The sequence below is a fragment of the Micropterus dolomieu genome, linkage group LG05 (assembly GCF_021292245.1).
Source record: "Micropterus dolomieu isolate WLL.071019.BEF.003 ecotype Adirondacks linkage group LG05, ASM2129224v1, whole genome shotgun sequence".
NCBI classification, from domain to species: domain Eukaryota; kingdom Metazoa; phylum Chordata; class Actinopteri; order Centrarchiformes; family Centrarchidae; genus Micropterus; species Micropterus dolomieu.
In genome coordinates this window covers 27,168,796-27,182,094 of record NC_060154.1, presented here as the reverse complement: position 1 = coordinate 27,182,094, position 13,299 = coordinate 27,168,796, and the positions used below count along the sequence as shown (strand labels likewise).

The following is a 13,299-nucleotide window of genomic DNA, read 5'->3' as shown; positions in this document are numbered from 1 at the left end:
GATGGGAACGCTTCTGGAAAGGCGGGCATGGCAGCAGGGCTGAAGTGAGTCAAGTCGACTGAGCACGCTTCATGTTAGTGAAACGGTCCACAGGGCATCTCCGGTTCTCTGAGCTGATAGGCCGCCTGCACTCTAGCGTTCATTGATTGTAGCACTCGGTCGCTCCACTTTTCCACGAATGCTAAAACCATGGGGCAGGCTCAGTTTTGGAGAAAAAAAAAAAGAAAAAGAGATTAAACAGCCTGTAAAATAATCCCAGTTTTTCTATATATAATTCATTTGAATGAAGACTCTGAAATCCCATTAAGCCACGGGAGCACAAACCATAGACTAGCAGTGCCTTTAATGTGGAGGAACTCATGGAGCTCAGGCCATCTGCCAGATCAGAGTTTTTCATATACAGCAATGACACATTGTTGTATAAACAGAGCTTTTACACAACAAACATTTCAGTGTCCTAGAGCATTAATCTACCTAAGCTTATCTCAATCCATGGAGCTAGATATTGCTCTTTATAACTTGTCTAGTGGAGGGGGTGTTATTACATCAGACCAGCTGTCACTTCAACCTGGCACAGCCAATAGGAAGGTCACTAATGTGGCTGCTGGAGAGAAAATTAGGGAGGAAAATCCTGAAAACACTAAAGCAATATTTGGGGAAAATGCTAATATACGTGTTACATTTGTTTATTTTTTAATCACTTGTGGCAATATCAAATAATTAGAGTGTAGCTACATGTAATTAAAATCTGCAAAGTCTGCAAAAGCAAAACACTTCACCAGCGATATAGCACCTTTCTGTTCCTGAATCCATAGTATTTATGTAGTATCAGTGAGCACGGTGAGCATCAGTGTGTAATCTTTCTTGACACCTGATGTTGAACTCAGATTAAATGAATACACATGCTGTCTGTGCAGATAAGCTCACCTCAGCGGGTAAGAACTCCCAAAGCTCCTGCTATTAACAGCATTGCATGCTGCACAGCTTTACTGTGTCAGCATCAGACACTGTGTTGCTTATGAGGGCTGTCATCATTACAGAAAAAGAAGAGAGGAATGCATCAGATTGTGCACTTATACACGAGGAATCAAACATTAGAGGAAAATTATTTATAATGATTATACATATATATGGGTGTTTGACAGATCTGTACAGTGTGTTCATCGCAGCCATGGGATAATCCATTGGATGAGTGGACTAATATTCAGCCAATCCCACTAAAGCCAAATTAGTCCAACACATTTCCATCATATTTCAGAATAAAGCAGCCCCAACAATCTGAGCTCTTAGGATAGTGACGGCAAATGACCGGTGAGCCCTCAGATCCCCGTGATCCAGGGATAAACTTCTCATGAAGAAGCTTAAACCTCTGAACTGACACACAAATAAAAGCCAACAACAGGTCACAGTTGGAAACCTTTGATTACTGTATTGTCCTCTTACTGTCACCGGCAGCCACAGTGAGGCAGAGAGAACCTGGGCAGCGCTGAAGAGAAATGACAGTAAAGACATCAAGATTGACTGGAGTCCAATACATCGACCCCCCCCCCCCCCCCCACACACACACACACACACACACACACACTCTGTGAGGCTTATCAGAGGACGGCTTCTGTAGAGCAGTGTTTGAGTGACCTTAATCATCAGAGGGATATTTGGGTTTTATTCGGCAGAAATGCAATGCATGCGGTCATCACTGTGTTTGACTGGCAGGCATAAAAAATGAGAGGGGGGCAAGGTCGGTTTGCAAAGTGTAATCCATATCATCCCGTTACAGAGGCTGTGCTGCCGTCCGCCCCGGGCCAAACATTTTGATGTTGATAATGATGTCGGATTATGCTGTCATCTGATGTAATTTTGGCCTGCATCAAATTAACAAAAGGGGGATCAACCACATTCTTTAAAAGGGGCACATTTTCCGTTGCAACCTTCTAGATGCAAACTTGATTTGATTTCATGAAATGTTTATTTAGGGTTTTTACAGTCCAGACAGACTTCATATATCTGGCTTGGCCTTTCCCTTGGAAATGTAAGATCAACGATTCACAGCTTCCTCCCTCTCTACAGCATGCCTTGCAGTAATTCATATCAGCAGGGTCTGTAAAAATAAAAAAAATAATAAAAAATGTCTGGAAGTTGTAAACAGTCACCATGCACTGTCTGCACAAGAATGTAACACCTGCTTTCTTTTCCAAGACAAAAATTGTATTAATATGTAGGACTCAGGGAACATGTGACGTGCAGCCTGAATTTATAGTTTCACTGTTTGGAAATCACAGACGTCCCCTCCCATAAACAACCTGCTATACTGAGATGCTGCAGTTTCCTGGAGCGTTTACAGGCCACTTGTGTGTATGATAACCTTTCTGAGGCGGTGGACTGCAGGTAATTATCACATCAGTAAAGGATAATGCCTGCTTTTTATTTTCACTTACCTGCTATGGCGTAGATCTGTAATCTAGCTGTACTACTAGCCTTTGTTGTGCCAACATGGAGCTCCCTGGTATCCATGGCAGCTCTTATCAGCTCTAATAAAAGGTCACAAGTGCCTAATCTTGTGCTTTGCATTAGCTGGCATTTATAGAATGAAGGGAAAATATATTTCTGGGAGAGACACCGGCTACATGTTAACAGATGATTCAAAGTGACAGCTTTGTCATAGACGTTCTAGGAGTTTCTTTCTTCCTTAAATCAGATCTGTGAGTATTCAGTAACGTGACCTGTCAGTATATCAGAAAAAAATCTGCATTCAGGTGTGAGTTTTCATTGTGTCAGTATTCAATTGAAAGTTTACAAGAACAAATACTCAAAAAAAGATCAAATTCAGCGTTCATGTTTCAAAGGGTATGTACTGTATGTTGTTGTTTTTCTATTTTAATTAAGTTATCCACACAATACAAAATATCCATCCGCACAGGTGCAGGAAGGCGACAGTATTGTGCCATGAGCTATCAACATTTTTCGGAGCTCATTCATTCATTTGAAATCGTCTTTCTTAGCATGTGCTACCTTTTACACAGAAACTTAAAATGCTGCCTTTGGTTCCAAAAGAAATTTACGTCTTGTAAAAACAATTGTAACAATGTGTGTCTATGTCTATGATGTGTTGTTTATTCAACTTATAAAATTATGATTTACACTCAAAACCTCTTAAAGACTTGATTTTGTATATTTTCAACCTTATCAATTATTTGTAAATTACTTGATTTTGTATTCCTTTGCCACTCTTTTACTGTAGACAAACAGTGTGTATGAATAATTAATGCTGTTTGTTGCTGGGAGGAAACTATCAAATTTTGCAGGCTTTCTAGCCAAACATAATAAACAAACGGTGGCATCTTGTTAGAATATTTGGGTAAATTAACTTCTGTTTGCCCTTTTAAGGTAAGTGATGAAGTCTGAACTTGCACTTTATTTTTTATTCATTGTTACAAGCTGTAGCGCAGGAATTCATCATCTCTGGCTTCGCAGGTCGAGTGTAGTCTAAAAGCCCTCAGATTTAAGGAACTGTGTGTTTGTAGTTTCACAGCGCAGGAATGTCAGGGTGGTTTATGGTCCGAAGATGCTGGTCCATTCATCTTTACCTCATGCGGGAACAGACAGGAAAACAATTAGGCTCTCTGCATCCTGAGCAGAAAAACATACCTTCTGGAACTCATACACTGAACTCAAAGCCATAGATTAGCCAGAGAAGATGAACCTATTTGGAGTTGTTACTTTGAACATGTTGAATAAATTGTTTGACTTTTCCAGGCTGTGCAACTATCTCCTCTCTGTCTCCTTCTCTTTCTTTCTGTGTGTATTTTGGTATATATTTTGTACAGAAGGTACCTCTATATCTGACGAAAGCCAGCTGAAGGCTCAAAACGTACTTTTTCTAATATGATAAAATACACTTTTTGAGGGAGCGCTCAACAGTGTGGCAAAGTCAGCACCTGGACAAGAAAGTTATTGATTGACTGACTGACTGACTGATAATTAGTCATTTGTTACATAGAAGAAGAAAAAAAGTGCAATAATTCATATATGTTGTGTTATATGTCTAACCACTGTGAGGTAAAATATCTATAGGCAGCCTTAAAGTGAGACTGTAACTTTTGAAACAAATAAAAAGTTGAATTCATAAGCAATAAACACACCTTTGTTCATTTTAACGCCCTCAGGGGTTTTGCTGCTACAGCCTCATTTGGTCTGATATGACCAGTTGTTTTATGATGGCTTATGCTAGCTAACTTTAGCCAACTTCAGGTAGACGTTGCTCTATAACCAGTTTTAGCCAGTTTGCCGACTCAGCTACTGTTCTTTACATGATGCTGCTCCGTGCTACTGTTACAATACAATTTAGTACTTCCCATTATCCTTAAATTGTCGCTTGTGGCTGCATCAGCCGTTGTCCAGCAGTAACAGGCTAGCTTTAGTTCTCCAAATGGGCTCACGGTACATGGCAAAAAACGATTAACTACTTGAGCGTTTTCTTTTCATGCCTTTTCATGTCATTTCTCCTTCTACTCCACACATATCTGAGGTAATAGTGTACTCTTTACTTTACTACATTTACACCCAAACACATAAAGAAGAGTTTATAAAATATGATATGATATGATGTTATGAATTAAACTACCCAACTATTTAAACAGGTACAGCTGAAATGATTAGTCAATTGACAGAATGTTAATTGGGAAATATTTCTATCATTTGTCATTGTTCATGTAAAAGATTTAATGGTTCCAGTTTAAAAATGTGAAGATTTGCTGCTTTTTATTGCTTTGTATGTTGTAAATTGTAATGTTTGTAACTGTACAAAACAAGCACTGTGAAGGTGTCCCTTTGGGCTCTGGGTAATAGTAATTGTTTACTCATTATTTACTTTACAAACCAAAAAAACTTTTACATTAATGCATGAGTAATAACAATCTATGAGATGTATAATAATAGCAATGGTAGTGGTAATAATACAAATATCTTTAAAAATGAATAATAGTTATAATAATGATAGCAATAGCATTGATAATACCAATAGGACTAATAACTGTAGCAGTGGGTGTCGAGCAGGAACATGGTGTGGCCGGCAGCCACAGATCCAGACTCTACAGCTCCGGAGGCAGAAACACCTGTAGAAAGCAACAGAAGGAGAGAAGAGAGACGAGAAAGCATCAAACTATGGGAGAGGGAAGAAGTATTTTTACAATGTTGTAGTACTTTTACTTAAGAAAAGGATCTGAATACTTTGACCACCACTGTGCAATTGTAATTGATTCTTATTTCAAGAAACACACGCCTTCAACATCCAACACTGTTCAGCCTCCAGGCTTCTGCTTCCTACAGTAAATACGTATTTTATGTGGTTGTAGTTCAGAAAAGATCGACAATTTAGTGATTTATTTGTTTTCTAATGTTACTGAAACAATGCTGATGGCTGCATGTGTTGTCCAGGTTTTTGGTTAACAATCTCAACCAGACAAAGTGCTTAACTACTACTCTGTTGTTGCTGAGGAACAGAGCCAGATATTTCCTCAGAGGTAAGAAAGTTTACAGTGTTCATTTAAAAAAATGCCATGTTAAATGGTAAAGCCAAAAAAAAACCTAAACAGATTTCAGGATACAGCGACAAAATCCCGCTGCTTTAAAAATGTTTCAAAAGGTGCAGCAAGCTCACAAGTATGGATCATTTATGCTAAAACCTTTGCTGTAGGCAGGGATTGTCTCTGTCTACCATTTTAATACATATTTACATGCTAAAACATCAGAATTAGAATTCATTAGTGTAATCTGAGGTCTAGATCTAGATTGGGAGTTGTTTGATTAGTAGCTTTGGGACATTGTTTTTGTAGTGAGTCTGCCTGTCTCCTACTTTTGTTTTTCCTTATTTGGCATGACTCTCTGTAATATGGTTGTGCTCGAAGACTAATCTCTGCTATCTCAGCTCTAATTAACAGAACATACATAGTTCCCAGGCACATTTGTTGTTTTTGTTTGTTGTTTTTTTCTGCAAAGATCTCTGTGTTGTTTTGTGCAAAGCACCTGGACTTAACTTCCTACTGACAGTGATAAAAATTAGATACCAAAATTACGTACTACGTGACAGGATGTGACCTGCATGATGTCAACACTGTGATTGTCGTAATTCCTGAAAACAGGGCCCTTTTGAAACTAAGAGAGCTGCATTTAGAATGCAACTGGTTTCTTGTTTTCTTATTCAGCAGGTAGTTGCTAAAACAGATGCTTTCACTCACACTTTTTTGAGGAAGTACATGTCAACTGTGCAGCTGCTGTGTATAGGGTCTGAGGTTTACCTATGTCAGAGGACGTGGTGTGGGGGAGAAGAGAGTGCTACAACCAGAAAATAAAACAGGAAATCCGATGCTGGAACAATTGAAAAAATATTTTTTCTTTGACACTCATTTCTATGCTATACTGACTGTATGTAGTTAGAATGAGTGAAGTTAAACATGACAAAGTTAGATCAAACATCAAACCCTATAATTTATTTATCTTCAGTGTGAATTTTCTGTTGTGGTGGACCCTGAGAGCACGTTTCTTTTCGTATGTTTTGGTACAGTGAGGAAAAAACTGAAACCCATCATATCAATGACATGCGTAGCTAACCTCCCTAACTGCCAAACATCAAAGTGCCCTTGATTTCCTCTAACTGAGCATGTTAATTGGTGCTTGATTGATAACTTGAGCTCACAGGCGATGGCATGTGTCGTCTAAACTGTTCCAGGGTGTCTTTTTGAAATCAGTGGAAGAAGGATCACTGGCGGGCCCATTAAAAAATTGCCAGTGTACACACTTGCAAATAAGCTGTCACACATTACAAATGAGATTACCTTTTTCAGTGTGCCCTGGAACTTTGAGATGAGGGGATGCATGGGTAAGACACGGAAATAGCTCAAATTGTTTGGTTTTTATCAGTGTGCTTGATCTGCAAGTGCTGTTTATGGTTCCTTCATGCATGGTGAAAAAAAAGAATATTCACAGCTTGGAGCACAATGTAATCAGTTGCAGTAAAGTAAGAATTAAAAGTTAAAAGATAGGGCTCAGAGTGAATGATGCTTTTTTTTTTTTTTTACATTTCTAAAAATAATGACAGTGCTTTCATTTCTTGTAAATATTTTCATTAAACTAGTGCACAGAAACAAATCAGTAATTATATAATTCATCCCTTCATTTATGAGATTAAAGCAGCAATAATTGGCATGTACAAAATACACAAGACACACAATGTTAGTATTATGAATGACAACACTGTGATACAACTATGAGAACAGGATCAAAGGTGAAAAAGCAGTTATCGTATTTGCATTCAGTGGCGAGCACACAAACTAATTGTCTAGTTTGCATGGCAAAGATCACCGAGGTCAGGTAGAGCCCACATGAGGCAAGAGCTTTGTTGGCCATCTGATAGTGGCTTGCATGTATCAGACATCAGAAGCATTTTGAGCTTTGACAAAAGAGAAGCGGCAGAACAGCTCCACATTTAAGTGACGCCGAGGATTAAGAGTGAACACAGGAGCTCAGTCATTATGAACTAGAATTTGTTCATGTACTGTTCAAATATGTATCAGGAGAACAAAAAAAATATTATTATTATTATTATATTAGTAACAAAATATTGATTAAAGGTGCTTAAGATAACTGACTATAGCACAACAGAAACTTCACGTCACCGCAGCAGAAGCACAGGTGTAACTTATAACGTTAATGTAACAAGTTACACCTGTGCCTTTCCTGCAATGACAAATTAACACTCTGTGTCTATTAGTACCAAAGCTTCACTAATCACTATTTTGACATCAATCAATATGTTAACAATGGGTCAAATAACCTTTTGTAATATAAAAGTGTTGTTTAAAAAACCACAGAGAATTGTTACCAGAATACAGTTGCCCACAGCTCTACAAAGCAACTTCCAGTTTTGGTTTTATGGCCCGCAACTTTACTGTTTTGGTTCAGTCTCACTGATCTCTTTAATCTCATTTCCAGTCACAACAAAAAGCTGTTTGTAGAGAGGACGCTCTAACAAACTCATTGTATGCTACCAATTCAGCACCAGACAGCTGACAGACTACTACTTCCAGCGGAGGAAACGTGACCCAGGACCCTGTAGAGTGCCCTTCCAGTGGAGAAAACATGATCTAGCACCCTCTAGGGTGTTCTTCCAGTGGCGAAAACATGATGCAGGATCGTCTAGGGTACCCTTTCAATTGATCAACGTGATGACATGCTCTCTAGGGTGCCCTTCCAGTGGAGAAAATGTGATCTAGCACCCTCTAGGCTGCCCTTCCAGTGGAGAAAATGTGACCCAGGACGCTCTAGGGTGCCCTTCCAGTGAAGAAAACGTGACCCAGGACCCTGTAGAGTGCCCTTCCAGTGGAGAAAACGTGATCCAGGACCCTCCAAGGTGCCCGTCCAGTTGATAAACGTAATGAAGTGCACTCTAGGGTGCCTTACCAGTGGAAAAAACATGACCCAGGACCCTCTAAGGTGCCCTTCCAGTGGCGAAAACGTAATGCAGTGTCACATAGGCTGCCTTACTTGCTAGAAAAGGTACTACATGCAACTGCTGCCCTTTGAAATTTTTTCTCCCCAGCCCCTGAGACAGCCTGAGTCCGCCACTGATACTTACTGCAAAACAGTTTACAGTACTATAACAAAACAAAAGACCTTTCTCACAGAAGAAATTTTAACATGTCACAGTAGGAAAAGCACAAGAGTAAATAATACAGTTAACGATGGCTGAGTTCCATTTAGCCATGGCTTACTGGGACAATTGAACAGAATGGAGCCATCGTTACTGTCATCAGTAGCACCTGTGTTTTTCCTACTGTAAGTCAATTTAAGAAAGAGTTGATTCATAGTATATACAATTAGTATGAATTAGGACAGGGCTCTGGTGTTGAAGTTTTTATGATGTAAATTAAACTGTAAATTGTATTACAAATGTAATTATTTATGTTAATATACTGTTAATGGGTTATGATTGTGGCAGACTGGTGTAATTATGAAAATTCATCAACACTTATCCTAGCTAGTCAGTCTGGAGGTGACTTATGTGTTCGATCACTGTGGCTATTGATCCCCTGATTAAACCATCTGCTGTTCGACATGTTAAATCCCTCGTATTATATGAAAGACTGAGAGTAAAAACACTAAAGTGCAGGTCCTGTTTATGTTATTCTTACCCACAGAAATGAATTCCATGTAGTATGTAAACCTTATACAAATGGTTGACTATGTGACAATAACAGTACTAAAATGTTCACAGTTGCTTTGATGCATGCATGCATGCAAAGCAAATTTTGCTAAAGTTTAACTAGAGGGAAAAAAAACTATGACTGAAACTAATATAACAAACAAACAAACAAACCAAGGAAAAGTTGAATCACTTCCCCATGAATGCCTTGTTTGACTTTTTGCCCTTGAGCTGTTAGATAGGTACAGAGGCAGGACATGTCGTGAACAGCCAAAAATATCTATTGTCTATATTGCCAGTGGCACATAGCCTATGGGTGTAGTGTAAGCATGCATGTTTCTTGCGTGGTTGTGTGATTCTAACATTTGAGCCAGAATTACCTTCACTACTGTTTACCATTAAAGTAATGTTTCAATATTTACTATAAACAAAAATTCAGTTATAGTTAAGGCAGTCACACTGCCAGGTTGAAGTGGAAAGACTAACAAACACCCACCTCTTTTTCACGGTTCAAAAAGATAGACAGCGCATGACAGTGCATGGGAGCACTGTAGCATGCAACATATAGTGCATGAATTTGAATTTGTTCAAATTACAGCATGTGCCAATTCACACTTCATTGGATGCATGCTCTATGTTACTGAAACACTTGCCGAGCTGCTTCCTTTTCAGTCGGCACCTTGCCGTTTTCAGCAGGATTCCTTGACAACAACTCAACAATGCTGTAATATTAACGTGCATAATAAAAGTCAAACAAATACAGCACAACAGTCACACGTCCTGTCTGAAAATAATAGTCGTTATCTGCATTAAGTGGTAGTTTAGCAGTGGCAGTTAGAGTGGGAGTCATTGGGTTTAGCTTTGAAAAAAGAAAATAAAAACGGGAAACTGCATTCCAATGTACATTTCATGATACATTTGTTCCTGTTACATACATCCTTCTTTAAATAAATACAAGCTGAGTTGTCCGGGGTGCTCAGGGCCGTGATGTTTGGCTCGGTGACACCGCTGGCCTGCTGCCTTACATGGGCAAACCTCTGAACTGACTGAGACGGCTGGAATTTCAGAGCGTGACGTCACTGCCTACAACTCTCCCAGAATTTGGATGAAGAAGTTTCACTTTTTTGGTGGGATTTGAACCTCTGTTCTATTTCCTAGAAAGCGAGGTAAGCGAAACTATCGAGCGCTTTTCTAACACTTCAAACGTATCTGTGTCTATCGGGTGTGTTTAAACTGGTGTAGGTTAAAGTATGACTGGTAACCCGGTGTTGGAATGGCTCGTCTTCAATTTGTTCGGCCTTGTTAGGCTATAATATGTATTTTACTGTAGCTCGGACGGAGTTCACAATGAGGGCGTGGACTCACTCGGTAACCTTGGCTGGTAGAAATCTTACACGAGGATACTAACAAAGCTAACTTGTCGGTTGCCAGTGCTGAGCCAGGCTCAGTCATGCAATGAAAATATAAGCCATTGTGAACCGTCAAGTTTTGCCAAAAGGGACTCTGGGCGTCTCTGGTGTTTCTCTTTTTAGCCAAGTGGTCGGTTGCTGAGCAATGCGGAAGACACACTGTCACCGGAGAAACACGAGAGCCCCGGTGTACAGAGAAATATGTCGCCGAATTCCACTTTAGCAGCCTCATAAGCGCCCATTTACTAACTGTTTAACGTTTAACGAGGGTTTGCTAGTTTGGCTTCGTAGTTAAAGTACACAGCGTTGCCTACATAATGTATGAACGGACGCACTTGTTTACGACAGCACTGATTCGCCACGTTGTTTATGAAGCTTTGACGGTAGTCTTCATTACAAAACATACAGAAAACTGTAGTTCATGATCATTACCTGTGACTTCTGTATCCATTAGACTATATAAATGACAATACAATTCATGTCACACATAAGTTATAAGTTTGTTGAGACATGTAACGCAAAGTGTAGTAGGACAGTATTAGGCCCATAAAAGAGTGGTGTATCTTTACAGTACTGGCCCATAAAAGAGTGGTGTATCTTTACAGTACTTTTAGCCCAGGTCTGGATGAAAAGACAAGGCTGGAAACCATCTTTGCCAACTGGCCAGACCTGGGCTCCACCAGGTGACTTTTCAGAAGTCTAGCTGAGTCCTTTAAATAGTATAAGGTCATACTAATATGATAAGTTCCAGACTAAAGATATTGTTCTTCCATAACATGTACAAAAAATAAGTCTCACTTTCCTCTTTAAAAGACTGAATTCAAACTTTGACTTAGATGTTGGATTTCAAATCAATAACAACAAGGTCCCCTGAGAGTGCTGTCATCAAACTGAATACATCCGCGTTGCTCTGACACATTTCTGACTCAGGCAACATTAAACGGAGCTGTCTTTAAAATATTTGGTTAAAAACAACTCATTTGACAGTGTTGATGATGTTGAAGTTAAAAGATGAGTGGCTCAGCTGCTTTGAGCCTGGGCCCCCCTGGTAGGTTTAGTCAAATGATTCTTCTGTTTGTGTTTCTTGGCATATTTTATTGAGGATGCCTTTTTTTATTTTGGAAGGAACAGCAGCAGTTCCCCAAAATGCACAGTTTTAGAGTAGAACGTGTGCCACCTGTGTGTTACCACAACCAGATGCTAGTGTGCGTCTCTATGATCTACTGTAAGTGTGGTCTTTAGGTACCAGAAATGAAGACAAGACCCTCTGTGTTTTTGTCTTTCATGTATCACTATTATATTTCATGCATAGACCTTAAGCATCCAAATTTCCAAAAAATAAATACCAAATACCTCATCTTTTAACAACACCTACTGCTGTTCTCAAGGTATTTCCAGAATCCTCCACTCTTCTAACCATCTGGATGAAAAAATATTTTGCTCCACGATAAAACTAGTTTTAACCTGATGGCTGTCGGAAAGGACGTACCTCCTTGCTGAATTTGTTCAGCTTATTTTTGACTGATGCTTTAAATTTCCATATAAAAAAATTAGTTTATGAATTGCTTGTGATTTACAAAGAGAACAAGGACTTATGTCATTTCCATCTGCCTGGATTAGGATATGCAACTTCAGAAACAGGTTAAAACTATAGTTTAACATGCAGATAAAATAAATTTAAAATAGATAAGCAGATAAAATAGATCCAGATAGTTAGAAGACTCCTTGAGGAATTTGGAACTACCTCCAGAACAGCAGTAAGTGTTTTTCAAAGATAGCAAGTTATTTATTTTTCAGACAATTGGATGCTTATCTCTGTGACTCAAATATAATGGTATTACACGAGTTTCTAGGTACCACCAAAGCCTTATGTTGTGCTAGTGTACCAGGAAACACTTGTCATACTCTTACTGGATCTCTCCATTGGCAGTGAAACAGCCTTTAAGGTAAGTGTGGGAGGTCAGAATCTGAGGGTTAGTGTCTGATCCACTCTTGAATGCAACAAACCCATAACGTTTTATTGAGAGCCCACCTCCACCAAAAAAGTACATTTTGAACAGATATTGACACAGTCCAGCCTATGGCACCACATTAATGGGGCATAGCATGGACATGTCAGTGCCTGCTTTACATTTATGCTGTGCTCTCAGGTAAAGGTGTGATATGTAGTAGGCTGCTTTGCACAACAATACTGTCATGTGTCTTTTACTTTAATCCATGTGGTTTACAAAAAAAATCCTGCTGGACAATTTAATGAAATGGGTTAGTTGATGCTCATACTGGCACTCATTGCCCTTACACTCCTTTCTTTAGTTTCACACTAACTACATTGCTTGCAGTTTTTACTATGCTTGCAGCTTGTCTCCTTCTACTAGCCTTCCCTGTTAGCTCCCTCAGTTGTGCAATTAAAAAAAACATGGGCAAAAAAATAGTATAGTCTTATGCAATTTGTTTGCAGGTTTATTGCACTAGATAGACTGGATCATGTTTCTTAAAAAGGCTTTGCCGTTGCGTCAGAAAGCACCTACCAAACATAGCTAGCGCAATGCTCAAGGTCCATAGGAGAATTTGCAGCGTTCCATTAGTGAGACAGGAAATATATGCACATCCTCACCAAACTCTGCAAAAGTGGTGCTAGGAACAAATAAATTCAGAGTAAATACAAGTGTTGGATTTCTGTCCTGTGCTTTTACC

The 13,299-nt window shown here is 39.2% G+C and overlaps 1 protein-coding gene across 2 annotated transcripts in view; it reads left to right on the top strand.

Moving 5' to 3' along the window:
• The first annotated feature begins 10,195 nt into the window (after positions 1–10,195).
• The window catches only part of LOC123970865 (LIM domain containing preferred translocation partner in lipoma), a 148,115-nt gene continuing 145,011 nt past the window's right edge, over positions 10,196–13,299 (top strand). Inside the window, exon 1 of one of the 2 annotated variants that reach the window (XM_046049219.1) lies at positions 10,196–10,362. The gene's annotated coding sequence lies outside the window, so the exon portion shown is untranslated. Of the gene's footprint in view, positions 10,363–12,489; positions 12,552–13,299 lie in introns of those variants that run through there. The other variant, XM_046049220.1, reaches the window with a different exon arrangement.